The 25,456-nt window shown below is 37.6% G+C and overlaps 2 long non-coding RNA genes across 2 annotated transcripts; both read left to right on the forward strand.

Annotated features, from left to right (window-relative positions):
• The first annotated feature begins 10,163 nt into the window (after positions 1 to 10,163).
• On the forward strand, positions 10,164 to 14,359 carry LOC141377623 (uncharacterized). Its single transcript, XR_012390057.1, has 3 exons — positions 10,164 to 10,690; positions 10,854 to 10,939; positions 11,223 to 14,359. It is a non-coding gene; the product is annotated as an uncharacterized lncRNA (long non-coding RNA).
• Positions 14,360 to 15,505: 1,146 nt separating this feature from the next.
• LOC141377704 (uncharacterized) lies at positions 15,506 to 24,270 on the forward strand. Its single transcript, XR_012390266.1, has 2 exons — positions 15,506 to 18,505; positions 21,025 to 24,270. It is a non-coding gene; the product is annotated as an uncharacterized lncRNA (long non-coding RNA).
• Positions 24,271 to 25,456: the final 1,186 nt, after the last annotated feature.

Here is a 25,456-nt window from a genome sequence, read left to right on the forward strand (position 1 = left end):
AAACGGTGCCTGAATGGATACTTTTTAGCCACAAAATGATGGTGAATGACTCTACAAAAACATTTTATTTGACAAAATATATATTTTTTTAAATTTTATAAAACAATGATTAAAGTTTAAAAAGTAAACAACAATTCATATTTTATTACATTAATACATTTCCTTTGATCATTTGTTGGTTAGCATGAATTTAAGATTTGCATTATGAAATTACATTAGCTATGTGGGGGCGGGCAGGGTCGCGTTCTTTTAGGAGCACATTTTTACATATATATCACAAAATATTAAAACATTAATGGAAGTCATTTGTTTTCATGCATCACTCTGCAGTCTTCATTAACAATATAATTAAATAACTTAAACTCAAAATAATCTTCCCTGTTCATTCATTTGACACGTAACGTTATACTGGTGTAGGAGAACACGTCTCTAACATTCAAGTACATCAAGGCACATTGCTGCACCTGTAAACTTTAACAGGCCTACAGTTGAAGCCGATTTATTTTGCCCTCCCATTCATTTAAAATAATGTTTCTGAACATGTTTACAGTGTTTCCTAAAAATAATTATTCTGGAGTCATAATAAGTTCTATTTCTTAGTGTTTATTTCGTGAATAAAAGCCTTTTTCAATTTAAATACAAAAGTAGATTTTAGAATTGAGTCAGTTAAACTATTATGTTTAAAAAATAAATAACGAGTTGAATATAACTTACATGAGTGTACATCTGTTCTTTGGTACTTGCCGAGTGTTTGTAAATTCAACACTGCATTTCCTAATGTAAAACTATGATTTACACTAGATTTCTGATTAATAATGGTCTCTGCATAGCCGAGCACTTCCTATAGTAAAAGTGTTAATATCGCTATTAAAAACAGAAGTCTAATATCATCAACAGTGGACATTTTGATAGTGTTTCACAACATAAACATGACTAAAGTTTAATCTTTTTATTACTGGTGTCATTTTGGGCATCACCTGACGAATGCAGGGAACTGATGTGCGCACAGAGAGTGCCATGAAAGCAGAGGGAGCGCGTGCCCGAGGGAGCGATTGCGCGTGACACCTAAAGCACGTGAGAGAGGCAGTCCTCTGCCTTTGAGCCCTCAAATGTGTCATCAAGTCTGACATGTTTCCCACTTACATGCAACTTTTGTAAAGACAGTTGATGTGTCAGAATCCTTGCTTGTAAAATACGCTTTAGAATGCTTAGTTTAAGCAAATTGGATGAACGTTATCACGCATGTAGATCTGAAGAGTGACGCTCTCAACGAAAACCAGGCTAAATGCGCTGTACTACGTTGCGTGCGTCTGTTCCCCAGCGACAATAACAAATGCCTGATATCGCCTGTCCGTATTCTTCAAAGTTGTTTAGAATTAAATGTTTAGTGATGGTGTGACACAACGCCTATGTGTGACTTTTTTCAGGCACCCCTTTGATGCTTTTTACGTTTTTGCCGCAGCATCGAAATTAGGCACCGAAATTCATACGCTGATTTGATACAGGTACATACTGGTTACGGTGCTATACTGGCACTGGGTTTCAGTACCCAAACCCTAGTAAATAGACACACAAAGAGAAAGAAGATGAATGGACTGGTAAACAAGTATAATATCCCATATTATTGCAATGATGTGTGTGTGTGTGTGTGTGTGTGTCACATTGGCTCCCCGTGTTGTAGATCATGTTGATATCCTTTATCGCTCCACCATACTGGACTTCTGTGTTCTGCATCTTCAGGTTGCTCCTGTGTGGATCTTCAGACTGATGGTGATCATTTTTTGGATGTGAAAAGACCTGGAGGAAAAGACACACTCATCATCACTTCTCCTCAGACAAATAAAGTACATTTGTTGACAGAGACAGATTGTGTAACTGTATGGATTATTCAGCAACATGACTGATGCAGTTTTGTATTGAGAAAGGACTGTCAGGTGAGTAACACACAGCATCAGTGAGGTATCGTCCATTAGTGTTCACTTCAGTACACATGGAGATTACTGCTGAGGGCAGGTCTGGGGACGCACACAGGGTTTGTTCATAAATACACACATGATCATAGCTGCTGAGTTTATCTGGGTATTCAAAAACTAAAGACATAAAGAAACGCTCAAACTGATGGTCAGACGTACCTTCTGCTGCTGTGTAATGTGCTCTCCTGATCGGGTCCAGCCAATGTTGACAGCCGCTTCAGACATGTTGATTAAAGGTCTTTAAAGAATGGGTTAGATAAATAACACGCAACATAGAAATAATAATTCCAAATCAGCATTATTCTGCCATTAGAGGAAGGTCGCAGTGTGGAGGGCTGTACAAGTGTAGATTAGAGAAAATCTATTTTACAGACATTTTTATTCTCAAAATACGCCGCAGGTTTCAGCTGATCGCCTCCACATCAGCCCGTAAACCACACAAACACTTTATTAAACCCCAGAGGGAAATCAAGTTTATTACTGGAGCTCAATTAAGAATACATCAAATAAAAAATAAACAATATTACACCATGAACTCATTATTTAAAGATGGATTTCTATAGTTTAATAGCCACAGGTATGCACAGATATTGGTGTCGCTCTGTGGAGCATCTAGCTAATATCAGTGTTTGATTCAACACACTCCTGTGTTTATCAGGACATTATAAAGTGTGTGTGGTGGTGTCTGAGATTTGACAACATCCTGCTTTCTGACACCAGCATCAGAGAATCCAGTTCAACCCCCACAACAGCAGAGACGAAACCTGCGACTCATAAAACACCTCCAGCACTGTAGGACAGATGTTGAAGGACTTTAATAAAACAGCTGAGTTTGATCATATATTCAGACGCAGCCCCAGACAAAAACCAAGAGCCTCTCGAACACCAGCTTTCTCAGCTGATCCTGTCCAACAGTGTTAGTCACAAACCGCTAACATTCAGACACAGAGATGAAGCCTGTCCTAAAGCACTGAAGCATTGTCCTAAAAGCTGGAGGTTTGGGTATTGTGTGTATTATTGAGTGAATCAGCATTTTAGCAGAAGAGAAGTGCAGAGATATGCAGAGAGAACAGACGGAGAGGAATATGTGTAAAACAAGCAAATAATACAGAATGAGGGGAGGAGTTAAATATATACATGAACTGAAACCGAACAGAGGGAAGATCACAGTGATTAACATCTATAAACCTCATTTCTGTTCAGCTCTTCATTTACAGTAGTGTCAGACTCATCAGCAGAGAAAAACCCACAGCAATGACCATCACATCACACTTTACCACTTCAGGATAGAAAACAGAACCAGAGTTTCAGGACTGAGAGAAATGTAGAGACAACGGAGATCAGTCAATGAGGAAAATGCTGTTGATGAAGCTGAAGCGGATCATTAGAGTCTTTGCATTCGATAACAAAGATATCAAGCAAGGAATCAGGGCAAAAATTCAGAGTTTCAGAAGCATACTGAAAATAAAATGATGAAGTGTGCTAAAACACATAAAAAAGATAAGTCATATTTAAGGAGGTACTGATGTACACACGCGCACGCACGTACGCACACACACGCGCACGCACACACACACACACACACTTCACATTATCTTATCACGAGTCAGCAAAACATGAGAAGTACATAATACAATCTGGAATAAAAGAGGAATTCCCAGAATACTGTAAGACCAGGCAGAGACTGTACAACAGCAGAGACGAGGTGTAAGATTTAGGAAAAGACAAATGAAATGTTAAAGCTGGAAATGAAGAACACAATCAGAGCGGGTTTATGATGATCCAGCTTTATGACTGAAACATGAAAGCAGAAATAAACAGAGCGAGTCTATCAGGCATCTCAGAGATCAATGATCGATTAATGAAGACACTTCAGGTGTAAATGACAGATACAGAGAACCAGGTCAGAGTTATTTCTAAAGTGATTTTACCTTGTTGATTTTTCAAAAACACTTCACAGATGAACATCCATAACAGGAGGAAATAATTAATCTAAAATATGTGTTACTGTAAGCAGAAAAGGCATCATTTATAAATCAATAATGAGAATTTGGAAATCAGTTTAGGATGGTGGTGTGAAACTGTACAGGGCTGTACACGTCAGGGAAAAGATGAAGGCAAGAAACATTACATATAATGAGTGTTTGGTTGGTAGTGAATGGCAATGTGTGTGTGACAGACGATCTCAGTATTAGATTATAGATGTGTGGTGGTGGCGGACACAGTGCTTCAGAAACTAGAACAGCAGACACTGAGCTCATTTACAGGAGCTTTCACAACAACCCAGCAGAGGCAAAAATTCAGACCAACAAACCAAACCTCATCAACGAGCATACAGAGTGTGTGTTCAACATGTGTACCAGAGGTGGGACCAAGTCATTGTTTGGCAAGTCACAAGTAAGTCTCAATTCATTGCCCTCAAGTCCCGAGTCAAGTCCCGAGTCAAGACAGGCAAGTCCCGAGTCAAGTCCCGAGTCAAAGGCAACAAGTCTCAAGTCAAGTCCAAAGTCCTATAGTTTGATTTTCAAGTCTTTTCGAGTCTTTTTAACAGAAAAATAAAATTTAAACAGATTATGTATGGCTGTAAGATCTGTATTTATTAAACAAACCTTTTTTTAATGAAAGAACATTGCTTATATATATATAAAGATACAAATGTAATTTTCTAAAAAAGTGCTAAACAGTGCTGCGTCTCGTCTACACAGCATATTGCACAAGAATGAGTTCCACCAAAGAAAGTCCATTTTGCCTCACATCACACAGAAATTGCAGGTCTACTGCTGTCTAGTTCATAAAGTTTAGTTGTGCTTTGTTATGTCTTCAGTGATCAACTTGTGATTAACTAAAACTACATGAACAACCTCAATGAGGCAGCAGTAGACCAACAACTCCTGTATGCTGCAAAGTAAAATTGAGTGAAATTGGTATTTTGTCAATTGAATCTCGTGTGTGCTGAAGAGATGGAGATGCAAATCTGTCTAGCAGCAATGTAAAATGGTAGCACATATTCTAAATGAAGTAGGCTACTTCATACAAACAATAACGTTGTTTTCTTCACATAACAATGAAGAACTTTGCTCTCTACCTTGTGTGATGCTCGTGCACCGATTTCCTCTGTGGACAAAACTGCTTGCGAGCTCTCAAATATACGCTGCTCACGTGCAAATTTTCTCGCTCTCAAATATGCACTGCTCACGCACACATTTTCCTGCGCACTCTCAGAGATTATATACAGAATTTGTGTCTTGTGTTTGTTCTTCCTTTTGTGCTTTTTGATATGATTTATATTGAGGCACTATTTATTAACAATAACCAAAATACTAAAATAGACTTACATATTACATTTTTTATCTAATAAACCATAACATTTTGGCTGTATGTTTTATAATGAGATATTTCCAGTTTCAAACACTTAAAGACACAGAGAATAGAGGTTGGATGTAAAGAATGCATTTTGTTTTACAAACATTTATTAAACATCCAAAAGGTTCACCATAAGAATCAAATAAAAAAACATTTAAACAAAAATATAACTAACGCAAGCAGAAATGTAACTGTGATAAAAATAAGGAAAAACTTGATTTGGCATTATTGCCTACTGTACTATTCACTCTTTAAATAAATCTCACTATCAGTCCCATTTTATCATGGCAACTAAAATAAAGTGAACACGTCTCTGCTGTCTTCCACATTATTGATGAGATTGTGGAGGACATTTTCCATGTCATCCTCTTCATTTTGAGGAAAAGCTGTTCCACAGGGCCCCTGAACACATCTATTGGCATGGACAGGGTTTTGAACAGTACTATAGTAAAGTACTTTAATTAATCTGTTGGGGTAATATTATAGTTGCTATGGTAACACAAGTGTAATATAAACAAATGACCCAGTGCTGTAGTTTTTTTACAGTATTGGGTATATTATACTACAATTCACCACACTTTACTGTAGTAAAACTACACTCTGTATTTAATTTTATTAGTTCACTATTCTCAATACTACAGTATGCTGAAGCATTCATTAACAAGTTGTAAATAATACTTGGCTTAAACATAGGCAGTATACCTAACTCTCAAAAACACTAGTATTTATTATAGAATTTACCTTAACCTCATAGTTTTTCGTGTATTGTTACTAAATAGTTTAGCAATATATAAACCATATCAACATTCTGGAATAATCAATTTATCAGGAGGATCTCTGGAGAGCAAAAGCAGGAAAATTATGAAGCGCCAGTGTGGACAAAACTCAAGCAAATGCAGAGAGACTGAATACGCGCGTAAGAGACCAGCAAATCAGATTGAAGTACCTGCCCACTGGTGAAAGTAATGTCAGAGCCAATCAGATTTTTCTTTCTTTTCATAAAGAACAGGGTTCGAATCCCACTTAGGCACTTGTAAACAATAATTTTAGAACATTTTGTCAAAAATCCCTACTGAAAAAACAGCTTAAACCAGCCTAGGCTGGTTGGCTGGTTTTAGAGGGGTTTTGGTCATTTCCAGGTTGGTTTCCAGCCATTTCCAGCCTGGTCTTAGCTGGTCAGGCTGGGAGATGACCAGCTAAAACCAGCTATGTCCAGCTTTAACCAGGCTGGTCAAGCTGGTTTTAGCTGGATTTTGCTGGTCAGTTTCCAGCCTGAGCAGCTAAGACCAGGCTGGAAATGGCTGGAAACCAGCCTGGAAATGACCAAAACCCCTCTAAAACCAGCCTGGTCGACCAGCTAAAACCAGCTTACCAGCCTAGGCTGGTTTAAGCTGGATTTTTCTGCAGGGATATTGTTATGTTTAACCATTTATTAGAGCCACAAAGTATCTAAAAATTGTTTTCATGTTTGAATAGCCAATAAATGTGCTAAATAAATTAAAATAGAAATACCCACGGTGAAACAGTTATATAAATTTAAATATTAGTTTAAATACATTCATAGTGGTTTTAAATATCTTTTAATATGTAAAGTAGAGAAGTTCACATTCAACAAACTGAATAAAACAAGTCTTCGTTTTTAGTTTATTTAAAAACAATTACAAATGGAGTAATTCAACTCACAATTAAATGATCGCATTGAGTGATGGAATAATAAAGGTAAAACTTTAATTGAATGATCAGTCAAGTGTTTCCAAATGAAATCTGTTAAAATAAGAGTCCTACAAAACAGGAACAAAGACACTCATGAAACAAAATGTGATTGTTAATTGTATTTTTTATTAGATGGTTGGTTTTAAGTACTTTAAAAATAGTAGATAATCCTTAAATATAGAGGGGGAAATACAGAAAAACAAACAAACAGAAATTCAACAGTATAGATGCATTACACTACAATCTCGCAATAAAAAATTTAATTAAAAACCATATAGAGGATTAAAATATTGCTAAGAGGCATAACATCAACAATAATAAAAATACCTTTAAGGTTTTAAATACTAAATAAAATTAATAGTATTAATCCAAAATATGAAAAATGTAACACTTTACAATAAGGTTGTATTAATTAATTAAGTTTATCTGTGTACTAATGTGAACAAACAATGCAGTGCAGTTCATTACAGTATTCATTATTTTATTCTTTAATTAATGGAAATAAAATTATTGGTTAATTCTTGTAAACTCACAGTGCATTAACATTAATGTTAACAAGCATAACTTTAAATTGTAATAATGCAATAGTAAATGTTAAACTATAATTAATAAAGGTTTAGAAGTATAGTTCATTATTAGTTCATGTTAGTACATAGATTAACTAAAGAAACCTTATTGCAAAATGTCACCAGAAAATAACAAAAAACTTTTTTTTACAGTTTTAAGAGCTTTAAAAATAAATTATATATCTAGTTATTATGGCATGTAATTAATGTTACTACTAATTAAATAGTTAGAAAATACTGTCAGAGGATGGGCAAAACACAAAGATAAAACATAATATGCGCATTGACACAAACGACCAAGTGCAAAAACATAAATTACAGCCATGTTCATTCATAATTATATGATATAAATCACGAGAGGGTAAATTTGGTTTAAAAAAAAAATGAAGTTTATTGACTTATACACAACAGTAAAACAATGCTTTTGCACAACAGTAACACACTGCAAGTAGTAAAGTCTCTTACCTTTGACAGTTGTTGTAATTCCGCTGAATAAAACAAAAGGAGCAGATCGCGGATGTGTTTATTTCACTCTCCGAGTCAGAATGAAAATGGCATCTTTAAATTTCCCGCTGGTGCAAAAACACGGAAGTGCGCCACAAAGCGCTAGTGGTCGAAAGTATGCTTGCATGCTCTCTGTCACACACGCACACACACGCAGAGATAGAGTGCTCTGTCAACATACTTTTTATCTTTGGGCTTTTTATAGAAAGAAGCAAGTCTTTACAAGTCAATAGGCGCAAGTCCAAGTGAAAGTCCGAGTCATTTATGTTCAAGTCCAAGTCGAGTTGCAAGTCTTTTTATATTTTGTCAAGTCGAGTCTGAAGTCATCAAATTCATGACTCGAGTCTGACTCGAGTCCAAGTCACATGACTCGAGTCCACACCTCTGATGTGTACCACACGCAAACACACTGCACATATCTGAACACAAGCATAGCAGGAATTATCAGAGTCACAGGATCATGTGTTCATCCAGAATCAGAAATCAGCATTGAGGGAAAAGAGTCAGTGAATGCAGAGAAACACCTGCGTCATCATTATACAGACTCTGCTGCTGTGTGAAAACAGGATACAAATAAAATATATGTAGTAAATTACACAGTAGGGCAGTAAACAGAAGACAGAGAAGGGGATTCAGCTTCTCAATATCTGGATCACTGCTAACCCATTTCTGAAAAAAAGAGGGAACAACTCAAAGGTAAACACACACATGGTCACATATTAAAACAACTGAGGCAGATTTCCAGGATTATAGAGGGAGCAGTTGACTTTTAATAATCATATCCAAAATGGATTAGATGAATGTAAAAGGGATGAATGTAACGGGGTGAGGCCATCATTAAACAGATCAGGAGATCAGCAATAGCTTACAGCAGTTCAATATACAGCTCTACTTCTCAAACCAGCCTTAAACAATGAAAACTATTCAAAACACACTGTAGGATCAGTTCTGGAGCTTTCCAGACAACTTCCCAACAACTGACTCAGCTCTAGTGCAACTAGGAGAAACGCTTCTGATGAAGGAACACCAGTAAAACAGCACCACAGAATATTTAGGAATATGATTACGAAAAAATCAACATGATTGGTTGAGCAGTACATGAAACACACAGGTCAATGTGTCTGAGACACACACACACACACACACACACACACACACACACACACACACACACACACACACACACACACACTTGATTAATTTATTGGGAATGACTAATACTAATTAAAGCAACACATCATCAAAATAATCATAAAGAGCCGGTGATGTTTCACAGTGGAAGCAGTAAATACAGTCATTGAATTTATTTTGGTTGACGATATTAAAACACTCAATTAATTCTGCACAAAGTAGTAAATAAATGGGTTAGGCATGTCAAATTAAACCCCAATATTTCCTGACCTTTACATGAAATATTTTCATTAATGTACATCACACAGATGTGGGAAGGTCAGTTTATGGCATGTTGTGTTAACAGAAAGAGACAGCAGAGTATTTAGTGAAAGAGACGCTAAAGGAGTCAGATGTGGCTTTAGGATGTGTCTGATAGGTCTTTATTCTCTAAAGCAGATAAAAAGGGACTGATCAGCTACAAGATGAAGATTTGGCAGAACATACAGGTTATAAAGTGGCATGACGTCTATATGAAATGCAGATAAATGTGTGTTGGAAAGAAAATGTCTATTCAAACTTATCCTGAACTTCATACAAAACGAGGAAACACAAATGAAAGCTGTTATTGTGGACTGAAACACTCTCACGTATATTAGTGTAATGTGCAACAACAAATATTCCAGCAGTTTCAGTCACTAAAGATTGGGGTGGGAAAACCCTTTCACTGTTACATTGCAGAAAAGCAAAAAGCAAAATGACAAGGATTACATATTTGAAAGAGCAGAAGAGATGAAACAGATTAGACCTCCCCGTCCCTCCAGTCCTCAACTCAGCTGCACTCCACCCTTCAGTCCAGTAGGTGGCAGAATCTGCACCTTTACACTGTTTGCCAAACACCAGTAAACAGAAGAAGAAAGTTGTTTGAAACGCCTCATCTTAAACCCTTCAGAAACCCTGCTGTTTCCAGCTCTCAGATAAGACCAGTGTCTGATGATCTTGTGTAAATGATTGTCTGTGCAAATGATGTGGAGTTTTGTTGATTAGTCTTTAATGAGGTTATTGGTTTGTGGAGGCTTGTGTTTATACTGTAACTCTTATATTTGTCTGAGAACATGTTAAAGATGAAGCAGCATCTGTCTAGTGCAATATCACAGCTGAGCAAGAAGACAAGCACAAGAATAAAATCCCCACATTCTCTCCATCAGCTCATCTACAGATCAGATCAGTGAAGCGAGTGATCAGCTGTAACTCACGGCCTGTTTGTTGGCTGAGTGTTAGAGAAATGATGGTGAATTCACCACAGCGCTGTGTTTAATCTGTCTCAGACACCATCAAGCAGATCTATAATAGTGGAGGAACCCTTTCTGCTTACCTGGTGATGCTGACTGGCCGAGAGGAGCAGGAGAGAACACACGGACAGGTGAACCGCTGAGCAAACACTGGAGGAGAAACACACAGGTGGGTGAAACAGCAGGTAGAGCTCTTCTTCTTGTCTTATTGGCGGTTTGCATTCTTAAACAGAGCATTACCGCCCCCTACTGTGAGTTGTGGGTCAGAGACTGAATTTCCTTTTCCTCTGGACTCTTCAAGGCAGAGTTCTGATCTGACTGTGTGCTTTCAGAGAGGCTGTGATTGCGGTGCAGGTCAGTGTAATGCTGCAGAGTGTACCTGCGGTGGAGTGTGATGCTGAGCATGGAAACCCTACAGGTGAAACACACCTCTGCTTTGCTTTAATCTGGATATCTTGTGTTGAGTGATTTCATTAATGAAGGAGTCTTTGCTTTCACCACACCTGAGTGAAGTATTCCTGTTCATGTTATCAGTCTTCTCTAATGGATCTTCTGTCTGTCACTGGTGTTTTCTGTTGAGTTTACTCCCGGTCAGCTGTCATAGTAATGTCTTGATTAGCTGCTTTTGGTGTGTTGAATTAGAGTTTGCATGTAAACTGTTCTGTTCTGCTTCTGACTGACCTGTATTATGTGTGTTTCAGATATAGAAATCCTGCTTCAGCTTGCTCTCCTCGCTTCATTTAACAGTAGTGGTGGGCAAAGTGAGGCTTCATGAAACTGAAACAGTCGAAGCAAATGTGTCAAAGCTTTGAAACGTTTTGAAACTCTACAGTGACACCTAGAGGTAATTTTTATACATTGCTCTGGAGCAGCTTCAGCAAAGAACAGTTGAGCAAATTGAGGTATTAAAACCCACTTTGTACCTTTGAACCTACAAGTGTTATAGCAGAGCGGTCAGAGTTCCTGACTATCATGCAGGGAAACTGGGTTTGAATCCAGGCAAATGCAGGTATGTTAAATTGCTCTGTTCTTGTATTGTTTTGTTTCAACATTGGTCAGACATCAGAATAAACACTATTTGTGAATAAATATGTCTTGTTTTGGTCATAAAACAGGGTTGTTTCTAGATCAGACATGGTTGTGGTCAGAAGTTGACAAGACTTATTTATACTATTATTGAAATTCCTCATTTATTGTATTTTAATACCGTCTACTCAAACGCTAAACCCAACCGTCACAGTACTGTAAAAATATGAATTATTGCTATACAGTGTTACACAAATGATGCTGTATTGATGGTGTATCCGCAGCTGTATCCTATCTAGACTACATCATAACACAGTAGCATTATTAAAATAGAGAAAATCCTGATTTTGGAGCATTTGTACAAAGAAGGATTCAAAACCAAAACCCATTTGAAGCACAGTAACAGCATGCACATGCACGGTCCACTAGGCTATATAAGACAGATGTGTTTCTGACCCAGTCAGTCAAATGCAGACTCGCCAGGTCTCAGAACAGTTCTGAAATGATGTTAAAGAGCACAATCACAGAAGGAGAAAATGAGAAATAAACACAAACAGCAACAGCCTCACACCAAAGCAACTGATTTAAACACCTCCACAAACAGCATCAGCAGCTCCACTGAAAAACATTTGATAATGAACAGCGCTTTTATTTCTTTATTGATTTCCAGTTTGACCTCACCATCCTGGAGATCAGAGGCTGCTTTAGTTGGGCTCTTGATCCTTTACTCTTCTATCTTATTGTTTCTGAAACTCATCAGCTATGGCAATAAAGGCAATGAGAAGCTTTATGTAAATAATTGTTACAGCTATAATCGTTAGTGATCCATAACTTAAATAAAACAATTGCAGGTTTATGTGATGTGGTTTGGGGCATTTGGAAAGTTTCCCGTGGAGAGTCAACAAACAAGAATTAATTCAAATTAATTAATATAGTTTAATACGCAAAACCTTGAGAGCTCAAGAAGCACATTTAAAGGTTCAGGACACCCTGGAGAACTTTTTTTTTATATTAACAGATGTGTGTGTGTTGAGCATCAGTTAAGACCATGTTAGCACCTGTCAGCTTTAAATGTGGGGAAAACTGGATAATTTTGAGCTTTTGTCTGCTAATTTCAGCTTCCGGGTTTAAAATGATTTTTGGGGCGGATCAAAATCGGCGACGTAGCGCAGAACTGCAAGTGCAATGATGACGCGTCGGTTTCTCATTATTATTCATAGCGGAGTTCTCTTATCCTATGAGAAGAGCCGGCTGCTTACTTATTCATGAGAGCACGTGTTTTCTGAAGGCAAGACAGACCTGCCAGTTTCAAGCAAGCTGTGAGACACGAACCCACGGCACGCAGTAGCCGTTCATGAAGGCCCGTATGTGTTTGTTTCCATGATCCAATGGGTTTGTTGCATGTTTTTTTCCCTGCGATCTTGTCAGGGCTGATACAGCAAAGCTGTGTGTGTGCTGCAAGCATTTTTGTCGGGAGAGCAGTACGAGAATTGAAGAATGGCAGACGTTGACTTTTATCAGGAGTTCGTTCACATTCAGACACATCGCCGTGCTGCTGTGTTTGCCTAAATCCTCTATATTACCAGCAGGGCTAATGGTTAAAATAGACAGGTCAGGAGACCTGCTGCACTGAGTCTGCATTCAGATCTATAATTTAGACCCGGGGATCGAGGGAGAATCCTCATTTATAGGGTTTACATGAACACACTTATCTTCATAATGATATAAATTGTGGTTATGTGTATATGAAATTACAAATAACAAATGTAGCAGGGCATTAAATTACTGTTTATTCCCTTGCATTTTACCTTTGAGAACTATAAACTCATGCATCTCCTCACAGTTTGTCTCATTTTGTGAGCTAACTGTCAACAACAGTTGTTCACTCCCCTTCTCCCTTGCTGGCCACGCCCACTCCTGCCCTGTGCTCGCGGAGCTCCGCCCATTAATCATGCATCTTTTAAAAAAATTCTGAAGTAGACTTTAACCAAAAGTGGGGGGTGTCATGGCCCTTTTAGACACAAAGACATCAAGAATCAAGATAATGACCTCAACCACGGTTACTAAAATTAAAAAGCTGCATGATTCATCCATGCCATAATGCATGCAGGGTCAATAGTACAAAACTCCCAGCATGCATTGCAGCATAAATAAGCTGTGCCACTTAAAGTTCTCGAAATGTCTTTCTTTGCCTTTATAGTGTGCTGTTCTTGGCTGTTATATTTCAGTAGAGTGTTTTGTGTTGTTCTGGGTAGATTTTCTTTTGTTTGTCACCATTGTTGTAATTGAAAGGCTGATTCTTGATAAGATGATCTTTTATGTGAAGCTTTGACCCAATCTACGTTGTAAAAGGACTATATAAATAAAGGTGAATTTAATAACTTGATTACATTTATTCTTAAATTTCCTTTAGGCTTCTCATGCCATACAAATTGTTTGATCAACACAACTATTTTTGGCTACCTAAATAAATTTAGTGTTAAAATAAGCAGCTGAAGAAGCCAACTAAAGCAGACGCTGACCTCCATCATGGTGACCAACTGAACAACAGCAACTCCATGAAGAGTTTTGTCCACATGACAGAAAAGTCCGAGCTCAGTAATGAGTGAAGCTCCACTGATTTAAGTTGTTTAATGATCTCTGCGGAGATCTTCAGAAAGAACATTTATATTGTCTAATTATTTAGCACTATTATTTTTATCTAGAGTTTTATTTTCAGTTGATGTCATCTTTGGTTTTGGCTGTAACTTGTGTTTTTCTTTCCTTTAGTGAATCTGCTTACTGGCAACCACAGCTGCCGGTCTTGTCCTGCAAAATCAAGAAGAAAAAAAAAAAAAACTAAACAAACAAACAAACACCATTGTGTGCCGCCATTGTGGAGGATAAGTGTCTGTGTTCAAGTCCACGATGAACTGAGAGTATTGCAACATATAAGAGACTGAAAAAATGCAATGAAATATTTCAGAAAGTTGTTCAGCTCATGTATGCAGCACCCTACCACCAATATTATCTGGGCCCGGGCTTTTTTTTAGTATTAATTCTCTGAAAGAGGTCTTTGACCTGAGTCCTACTAATGTTTACGGATTTACTACATGACAGGTGTTGTTTTAAAATGTAATTTTCCGACTTAAAATCACCCTCATCAAACCTTAAGTAAAACGTATTTAATTCCTCAGTAAACTCTCTCACAGAACTAAAACCATTTAAATTGGTTTCAATGCCCGCTCTATCTTCTTTACTCCCAGCCATTGTGTTCACGCCTTGCCAGGCTGATCTTAAATTTTTGCTGCTGGTCTGTTTCTGTAATATCTGTTTCTCTATTTTATTATGTACACTGTTTGTACACTGTTACATCATGCTAGTCAAAACACACAACTGTGATGTGTATGTGTTATCATATCATTGACATGACGACTTCAGCACTATCAGCTCCAATAAACTGCATGAATCAGTTTGCCAGAATGTAGTCATTAATCTGTATACACAGATTGTGAATTACCACACTAAATCAGCTGTACTCCTCATAAACGGTAACCTCACAGAAATATTTTTGATCAGTAATGACAGTTTATTTGCTCAACACTTATTCTACACAACATACCGATTAAAATGCCGAAAAAAGTAAACCAAAACATTAAAAAACGGCCGAGATATAAAGGACTAAACCTGACTGAAAGCACACTCAGCTGAGGACACACAGGATTGGTCTAAAAACACGAATACTAATGAGTCATTTGCATATGGTCTATTCTCTAATAAAACACGATTTTAAAGGGCTTCATAAGCTTAAATATGATAATCAAAGTATGGCAAAACAACCTAGACATCAGATAATCAAATTCTGAATAAAAATATACAAACAAGAACAAAGAAAAACACAAACAAACAAATGGTCATCACCATTGCCGAAATGCTGTGACTCAAAACCTGGTCAATAGGCCAGGGTCTCCTGTTCTTCAGGGTAATGCTCCCAACGGTTATCCCTGATAAGGATAATGTCTGCTTGGTTCTTGCATTACCTTAGGGGAGATGTTTGGTAGAAGAATGATATATCTACAGAGATATATCCGCCAGACTGAACCTCGACCTGGCCTCTTAAATTTTTTCATTTCTAGTAATTAGAAGGAGGTCAGGAATATCTCTTTGAATGCTTCTAGTCACATTCAGGTGAGTTCTTTGATTATCTTGAATTCATGGTACTCCTTGGATGTTGACTGGAAGTATTCTGGAGCAAATCAACAGGGAGTGAGGAGAAGGCAATGACTAGTTCATGGCCAACTGTAACTCCTGACTCCTAGCTGATTTGGGCAAGGGCTCTCCTGTTCCCTGGAGATATCTGGGGTCCTGGGGAGCCTGGTCTCTGGATTAGCCAGAGTAAGCCTCATAGAGAAACATCTTCAGACTCTTCTCGGGTGACCTGGGCAACCTTGCGGTGTTAACAAAAGGTCACTTGGGGGAGTGGTAAGTATTCAGCCCCCCTGGGTCCACTTGGACAGCACGCAGGGATGGTGGCCTTGGGTGAATGGCCTTAAATGAAGCCCAGTCTTCTACTGGTGATTAGCACCTCCACACAACAGCACATTGTGCATCAACACCACCTACACCAGTCATTTGAAGACCTTTCCAAAAATCAATTCAAACATCAGATCTACTGAAGATTTATAATCCCAGAATTTACTAGGATTAAGGTTGATTAGGACTAGTACTTCCATAGGGACACTTTAAAACACCAAATCTCAAATTATAACCTTACAACTTTTCAGAATGACCAGATTTTCTCTTTCTTTAAGATCCATTATTTCCATGGGAAAATTTAAAATATTTATTCTTCTAAGACTTAACCCAGAACTTTTCAGGAAAATAAACCCTACATACCTTCCCCAGAACATCTAGTGTAAATGGCTGGTTTTAAAAATAAGATCTTCTGTAACTCCTAGAAAATCCAACCCCAGAACCTCTGTGTAAGTAACCACACTTCACTCTTTTAGAATATCTCAATTTCATAGGAATATTGGAACCTATAAATATTTCAACCTTTAAATATTGTTCCAGTTTCTTCTTCAAAAATCTCAAATTTAAGTGAAAACATCTCAAGTATCAAGAATTCCTTTTGGTAGTGAGAATCCTTTCAAAAACAAAAGCCCTCACTTTAAGGCTCTCACTTAAACATAGAAAATCAGTTTGGTTCTATTGTGAATTATTTTCTCTCCACATAGCGTGATTGTAGACGTTCACAACTACACAAAATAGCATAGACCAGTGGTTCTCAAACTTTTTTTTTTTTAACCAACTACCACCTTAGAAAATTGTCTCTCCAAGTACCACCATAATGGCCAGTATTAAAAAATAACATTGTAGGCCTAATTAAGCTGTGCACAGTTTAAAAATGAGGCAGATTAATTCCTATCATTAAGAATATGTTATTGTCAGTCACTTATAAATTTTAAATAGTCTGAACATTAACTGTGCTTGCAGATAAAAAAACAATAAATTGAAATGTGCTCTTAAAGTTCATAAAAAAATGTCACTGTTCTAAAAGTAAATAGAAAACTGCTGTACTTAAATCTAAAGTATTCATATTAGCCTATTAATCAAAGCTGGAAATGTTGATTGGACCTCACAAATATTGGCTTTGTCATTCATACACTTTCTGACAAATCTTGATTTCTGACATATGTTAAATGTACTTATGACAGGGTTCATACTGGCACAGGCTAATGAAAATATGGGCATTTTGAGCACTTTTTTTCCAGTACCTATTTTTTGGTAGACTGATATGCTATGTATTGAGGACCTGAAATGTATTCTCAGCAACCCATAAAACATTGCATTGATAAAAAAAAAAAAATCAATCATATATTAATAATATAATAAACCTGCACTAAATGCTTGTGAATTTTTTTTACTCAAGTAAAAATACCATTATACTGCTAAAATAACACAAATTTTAGTAAATACTAATATTAAGTAAAAGTACAAAGTACTCTTTTAAAAAGTACTAGTTTGTTACTTTTGAAAAAAAATCAGATTCATTGAAATCAAGTTTAAACCTGATTAATTGGTTTAATTGCTTAAATCCCAAAGCTACATGTATAGGAATTGACACTAAGTATGGTGTTTTTTAAAATTTATTTTTCCTTTCATGACAATGTTTTTCAATAGCACTGGTAAAACTAGCACAATCTTTAAGGCAATAAAGACATTTTTTGCCATTTTTTTTAAACAATATTTTCAAGCTTTGAAAGGTTTATTTAACGTATGATAAAGATTTAAATTTGGCCTTTTATTTACATATTTTACACCTTTTCTTTACAATATGGCAATTTTTTTTCTCAAATAGCTGTACATTACATGAAAATTTTATTTTACATTTGATCTTAAACTAAAATACAAACTTTACAAACATAAGTACACTGTCAGTAAAAATATAACAAGACTATTTTACTTGAGGTATTTGAAATGACAACAATACATTTATCAAAGCAGTGCTTTAAGAGCCTTATTGTTAATTTTGACAAACAATAAGTAACAACTGATTGCTTTGACATGTAATGCTTTAAGACAGATCAGAATACAGCTAAATGTATAAATCACACAAATACCTCATCCAGAAACATTTCCAGCATAATTCTTTGTAATAAAGTTCCACCTTTGCTAAGTTTAACTTGACACAGCCAAAGAAGACCATTAGCATTTTCATCGATCATGCATCAATCTAATTCTAAATACTTAAACTTTTGACTAAATTTAGTCAAGTAGCAAAGATAAATAATTCCTGCCCTTCCTTTCATACCGTTTAGAGGAGTGACAGGTCAGTGGCGAGTCGACTCTCTGTCGGAGAGCAAAACGTGGATGTAGATCATCAAATAGGCAGGAAATATGTCCGCGGTTTAATTGCTCTTCAAGATGTCTCTATAGTGAAAACATGCAAGAAGCATTATTCCAACAAAACATTTTGGTTTTTTTTTGTCTCTGCTACTCAAAGCCTTTGTCCCGCCCTTGCGTTTAACGCAAAACTTGACAAGGTTGACTGTGATTGGCCACTTTTCTTGTCAGTCAAATCATGCTTTGGATTCTGATTTTCAACAGTTTGACACATTGCACTAAAATAAACACAAAGCACAGTGCTGTGATCGTGCGCTACATAAAACTGTCTATGCTGATCACATCGATGTTCTAGTACACAAAGGATTAAGTGTTAATTGTTGCATGATTTGGTGATTCCTCCATGTACCACTAATAGGAAGCCTGCGTTTGAGAACCACTGGCACAGACAGTACACCTATTTCCAAAATTTATTTCACACAGTACTCCATGTCATTTGCAGTGGTCTCATAATTATGTTAACCCTTTGGGAGATATTTCTGATGACTGGTTTAAAATCTGTCCAGAACCTTAAAACTCAGTATAATTTGCCTGGCAGCTGCTTTGAGGTTTATTCACATTAAATCAGCTCTTTGGGCAGGTCAGTGCTCCGGGCATATGGGTTACCTTGGAAATCTCTCAACGACGTATTCACTCATTGTATAAATAATTCTTCCTTCTGTGGAATCTCCCTTATCTGCTTCAGTTTCTTGAACATTCATACAAACTTCTATCTATTATAACTGTTCGGGCAAAGGATCTTTGAGGATGTGCATGCTTTTTCACATCAGGTATGAGGTTTAAATCAGCTCAGTTTTCAGAGATTAATTTCGCTGTTTAATTTTCACTGCTGAAAGTCCAAACAATGAGAAAATCCTTCCATGCTCAACTATACGAGCCCCAAACCAAGCGAGCCAGTTTGCCAACCGACCAAAGTAAAGGGGAAAAATAACCTCCAACCAGGCTTAGTTGGGCATGATCACTTCTCCTCTTGCCAAACTTCCTGTACAGAGCTGCAGTCTAGGCACCGGAGGCTGGAGAATGGTGGACATCCATTGTGGAGTTGCTGCAGATGGAAGAGGTCACCGGCTGGTGTACAGACTGACCCTTCAGGATCAATACATGGACTTGTGGGTCACTATAGGGTCTTAAAGGAATCATTATCATGCTCTACACCAGGAGCTCCCTCAAATACTGGGCAGCCAAAGCATTGAGGGCTTTGTAGGTAAACAGTAACATTGTAAATTAAATATTTAATAGGGAGTCAATGCACCGATGAAAGAACTGGAGTAGTGATTTCTTGGTTCTAGAAAGCACTCTAGCAGCTGCATTTTGAACCAGCTGCAGTTTGTTAGTGAGGCCAGCAGGGCAACCACCTAGTAACTCATTACAGTAGTCTAACTGAGAGGTCATGAAAGCATGACTAAGCTTTTCTGCATCAGTTATTGATAGTTTGGCAACATTAAGATGAAGAAATGGAGTTTTGCAGATGCTTAATCTGGCTTTACACAGGTTGCTGTCAGAAATGGCCCCAAAATTACTGACTGAAGATGAGGACTAGGTTAGGGCACACTTGTCAGCTCTACAAAGCTGACCAATCACAGCTTGCTCTCTTCACTGAGGTGTGCATCAGTGTCTGACTGCCACAGCAAGGGCTATGTGACAATCCAAAGGGTTGTGCTGAAGCATACTTGTGTGCTTGATGCAGAAGTATATAACATGCTACATTTTGATGGTAAAATATAACCCTTTAAACCAGGGGTGTCAACTCAATTCCTGGAGGGCTGAAGCCCTGAACAGCTTAGTTCCAACCCTGCTCCAACACACTTACCTGTAGGTTTCAAACAAGCCTGAAGGACTCAATTAGTTTGATCAGGTGTGTTTAATTAGGATTGGAACTAAACTGTGCAGAGCTGCGGCTCTTTTGGAACAGAGTTTGACACCCGTGTTAAACGATGGCTGTTAAGTATTCAAGCATTAAATGAATGCAGCAAGTGAAAAACGGATTTGAAAATGCATCAGGATATAAAAAACTATATATCAGCTTGACATTTTTAGAAAATATTTGCATAGCTACCCAGTATATTAAAGATCAGGGAACAAAACAACACAAGTGTTACACAGCCCCATAAATGTCAAACTTGTGTATAACTGAATCACATAATGGCCTACTGCTGAAATGCTGAATTGCTCATTAACATGTCAAAACCTAGTGATTATTTTGAGAGCAATACCGACTATTAGTTTATTAAATTCATTCATGCGACTAGTTTATTAGAGCATATATAGACTAAGAAATCATACAACAGTACCCTGGACAGCAGTGCCACTCTAAAGCTTTAGAGCAAAGTCCAATTATTGTAAGTTGACTTTCTACCATAGGCTTCGATAAGCATTTCTTATTTGCTTTATTCGATGCGCAGCAGGAAAGTCTGCATGTAGTCATTGGTTTAGTTCTCTCCTGGATCATAGCGAGATTTGTGCTACCAAATACAGTGCTGCATGCAATAAACTTGCGTCAGTCAGGCGAATTAAAGGTCTCAAATGCTCAGGATGTCAATGAAATTATTAAACTCACCATTAATAAAATAATAGGCTATTTCATTATTTTAGATGACTGGTTAGAAAATAAACCATGTATAAAATAAGTCAATGAAATAACGGAGATTCACTTCTCTTCCAGAGAGTGCTCTATTGTTTAAACCCTTTTAAAACTATTGTTAGACCAGGCAGCACTAATACAGTTTTATTTTCCACTCATGCTGCAACAGCTCTTTTTAACATTACACAACCCATCAGTAGTTGCCTTTAATGCAATGTAAACCACTCCCTTTGTTCAATTAAACTGAATAGCTGAAACACTTTCAAGTTAATAAAAACAAAAGCAACCAAGTGTCTAAACTGTTATGCCGCTCTATCATATTGGGGTGCTACATATAGGTACATGTTACAGCACCTTTTTTAGAGGTCGTATGTTGCGCGCCTCTGGCTTAATTTTATTTGGAGGGAAAATGACAAATGCAACAATTAAAAATGTTTGCAGGGGAATAAAGGTATTTAAGATCTTTGAACATGACAATTAAACTATGATAATGTATCAATAATGCATTTGTATTACAATAGCAGAAATATATTTACTGTGGCAACCCCAGATTGATAAAGGGACGAAGCCAAAAAGAAATAAATGATTACGCATAGAAGATGTTGACCAGATGTTTGATATCTCTGACCCTGCTGATTTCACTTTTGCACACATTATACAGTGTCACTTTGTTATCTGCCGCTCCACTGACTGTAAAATGCTTCCACACAGAACATGCATTTTTTTTTTGACTGGTGGAGGACCAAGAAATGGCTCAGCAGCAGTCTCACTCTTTTTGACTTTCTGGGTGCCCAAATGTATATGAGGAGTTTCAAGTTAATAAAAAGTGACGGGAAACTATGCTAAGGTTAACTAGCCTATAGCATATATCTTGCTGTCTGCAAAAGACAGTAATTTAGACGTACCATATAACTCCCATAAGTGCATACTATTCGACACCACTGCACAGCATCATTTTAACCTTTATAAACAAACGTTAACGTTACTGTCATCAGTCTATTGTCTAAATTACCATGCTAACAGAGCTAACGTTGCGTAAACGGAGCACCCGATTGCAGATATCAAAAATGCAGTGTAATGGAATATCCCGATCAAACTCCGCTTCAACTACGCTACAAGTTTATAAACTGCATCTGGAACCCAATTAAGGTACAAAAATCTATTTAACAAAAATAGTGATGCAGTAAAGTGTTCACTCAGCTGAGCCTTCTCGGTTCCTGTGGAGAAGCTTGTGCCAGACACCTTTTACCTCCGCCCCACCCTCCGACTTCTGACTGAGCCTCACTCACTCACTCACTCTCACTCATGCACTGGTCTCATGAGGAAATGCTGCTTTTTGATGTTTTTCTTGCTCCCGAAAACATATTTTTTTCCAGAATTTGTTCGAAATAAGTATTCGTAAAAACACGCTATTCATGCCTTTCCGAATACTGCATTTGGGTTCGGCTCCACCCTTAATATATATAAATGACGCTTGATGGCTAGTTTAAATGAGTTTAGATTAAGTTCATTGTCTCCTTTCCATAAGATCGAGATGGCAGTTTTATCTGGATTAGCCTAAACATTGACCCTAACTCTTTGCCCACCTGTGTCCTGTCCCATATGGATTGTGGGGAGGGACTCGGACTGGTGCATGAACCTGAAGCTCAAAGGCTGGGAGTGCATGGCCTAAACTGTTCTAGAATCCTTTGGTTACTTGTCCTGAATCGTAAAAGAAGAAAGCAGTGGGTGTCTACATCAGCAGTAACTAAATCTACTTTTTATAAATTGAAACGGCCCTAACCAACCCCCACCCCTAAACGACCAAAAGAGGCTTGGCATGTATTTAGATGTTCATCTACTTTTCTATCGAAAGATAGCTCTAACCAAAAGCGGTTTGGTATTTACTTGAATCTCTTTCATCTCATATCAACTATTTGATATTTCTTTCACCTTTATCATTGTTTCCTGTATCTACATCCTTGTTTCCTGGATTTCTTTAGTATTCTTTGAAAATTTCTTAGGTTTCACAATCCTTTGATCTTTTAAAACACTAGCCTGTTATTTTGGATCAATGTCATCTACTTGGATACCATCTTTCATTATTTGAATGAAATTAGGAATAGGATTTGAATCCTCTTCGTGTACTTGTTTCTAGACTGGAATATAGCACTGGCCCACACCTAACCCTAACCGCAAGGGATTCTAACCCACTCATTAACTGAACTGTTAGTAATCAAAGCAGCAAATTCATTAAAGCATTTAAGGAAAATTGAGGGAGGGTATTTATTTACAATTAGGTTAGACATTTAGTCAAACAAACTTGTGTTTTGTAACTGAAGAACAAACTTAAAGTCAAACAATTCTTGGATCATCTTGATTTCTCAATTTTGAATACTCTCCTACTCCTAGACTGTAATAGCCCTCACCCACCCCTACACCTAACTACAAGGTGTATTTTGGATCTATAGAAAGGGGAAAATGAAATGGCAATTTAATCTTAACCTAAAAATTAACCAACTCTTTGCTTACCTCTGTGTCCTGTCCCATATGGACTGTGATAGACTCAAGACTGGTGTGTGAACCTGAAGCCCAGAAAGGCTGGAGTGCATGGCCTAAAAAGGTCTAACATCCTTGGGTTCCTCTTTCTGAACTGTCAAGTAGAAAAATATAGCAGCAAATATGGCCCAACATAAGCAGTTACTAAATTTAATGCGGATGAAACAGCCCTAACCAACCCCCACCCCTAAACAACAGAAAGAAGCTTGGCATGTGTTTGGATCATGTTAATACTTTTTATAAATAGAATCTGCTAACCCAACCAAAAAGTTTTATTCAGATCATTTTAATGTCAGATCATCTATTGGATCTTCCATATGCGTCATGGTTTCATTTTATCTACATCTTGGTCATCTGGATTTCCTTAGTGCAATCTTTGAAAACTCTAATCAGTTTAACAATCCTCATCTTTTTTTTTCTCTCTCTTCGAACACTAGCCTTATCTTGGATCGATGTCATCTACTTGGATACTATGTCACTTGAATCATCATTTATTCCCATCCACACCAATCATGGATCTTTCACCAAGATTGTTCAATGTTCAGTTCTTTCTTGCATTCTTAACCAGCATTTTGAATCCTCTTCATCTACTTTTTTTGTAGACAAAATATACCACTGTCTTACATGTAACAGTAACCGCAATGGTTTCTTAACCAATCCTAAACTTCTCAAGCAACAAATCATTTTTTTAAAGCATTGAAGGAAAATTGACTAAACCATGTCTACCCTTAAGTCAAACCTAATTGTAAATAACAACCTTCCCTCAAACTTAACCCTAAAACCAGATGTTTTGTAACTGAAGAACATAACTATTTTAACACACAACCCTAAACAAAATCTGGTCATTTCTTAAGTTAAGAACATTACCCCTACTGAACTCTACCCCTAGTATACTGAATTAGTAGTTAATTATTAATATAAAAATATATTATTATAAAAATATATTATAATATATAAATATTATAATATATAAATATTAAAGTCAACTAGGGGTAGTCAACTAGGGGTAGTCAACTAGGGGTAGTCAACTAGGGGTAGTCAACTAGGGGTAGTCAACTAGGGGTAGTCAACTAGGGGTAGTCAACTAGGGGTAGTCAACTAGGGGTAGTCAACTAGGGGTAGTCAACTAGGGGTAGTCAACTAGGGGTAGTCAACTAGGGGTAGTCAACTAGGGGTAGTCAACTAGGGGTAGTCAACTAGGGGTAGTCAACTAGGGGTAGTCAACTAGGGGTAGTCAACTAGGGGTAGTCAACTAGGGGTAGTCAACTAGGGGTAGTCAACTAGGGGTAGTCAACTAGGGGTAGTCAACTAGGGGTAGTCAACTAGGGGTAGTCAACTAGGGGTAGTCAACTAGGGGTAGTCAACTAGGGGTAGTCAACTAGGGGTAGTCAACTAGGGGTAGTCAACTAGGGGTAGTCAACTAGGGGTAGTCAACTAGGGGTAGTCAACTAGGGGTAGTCAACTAGGGGTAGTCAACTAGGGGTAGTCAACTAGGGGTAGTCAACTAGGGGTAGTCAACTAGGGGTAGTCAACTAGGGGTAGTCAACTAGGGGTAGTCAACTAGGGGTAGTCAACTAGGGGTAGTCAACTAGGGGTAGTCAACTAGGGGTAGTCAACTAGGGGTAGTCAACTAGGGGTAGTCAACTAGGGGTAGTCAACTAGGGGTAGTCAACTAGGGGTAGTCAACTAGGGGTAGTCAACTAGGGGTAGTCAACTAGGGGTAGTCAACTAGGGGTAGTCAACTAGGGGTAGTCAACTAGGGGTAGTCAACTAGGGGTAGTCAACTAGGGGTAGTCAACTAGGGGTAGTCAACTAGGGGTAGTCAACTAGGGGTAGTCAACTAGGGGTAGTCAACTAGGGGTAGTCAACTAGGGGTAGTCAACTAGGGGTAGTCAACTAGGGGTA

This window comes from Danio rerio, chromosome 14 (genome assembly GCF_049306965.1).
Source record: "Danio rerio strain Tuebingen ecotype United States chromosome 14, GRCz12tu, whole genome shotgun sequence".
NCBI lineage: Eukaryota > Metazoa > Chordata > Actinopteri > Cypriniformes > Danionidae > Danio > Danio rerio.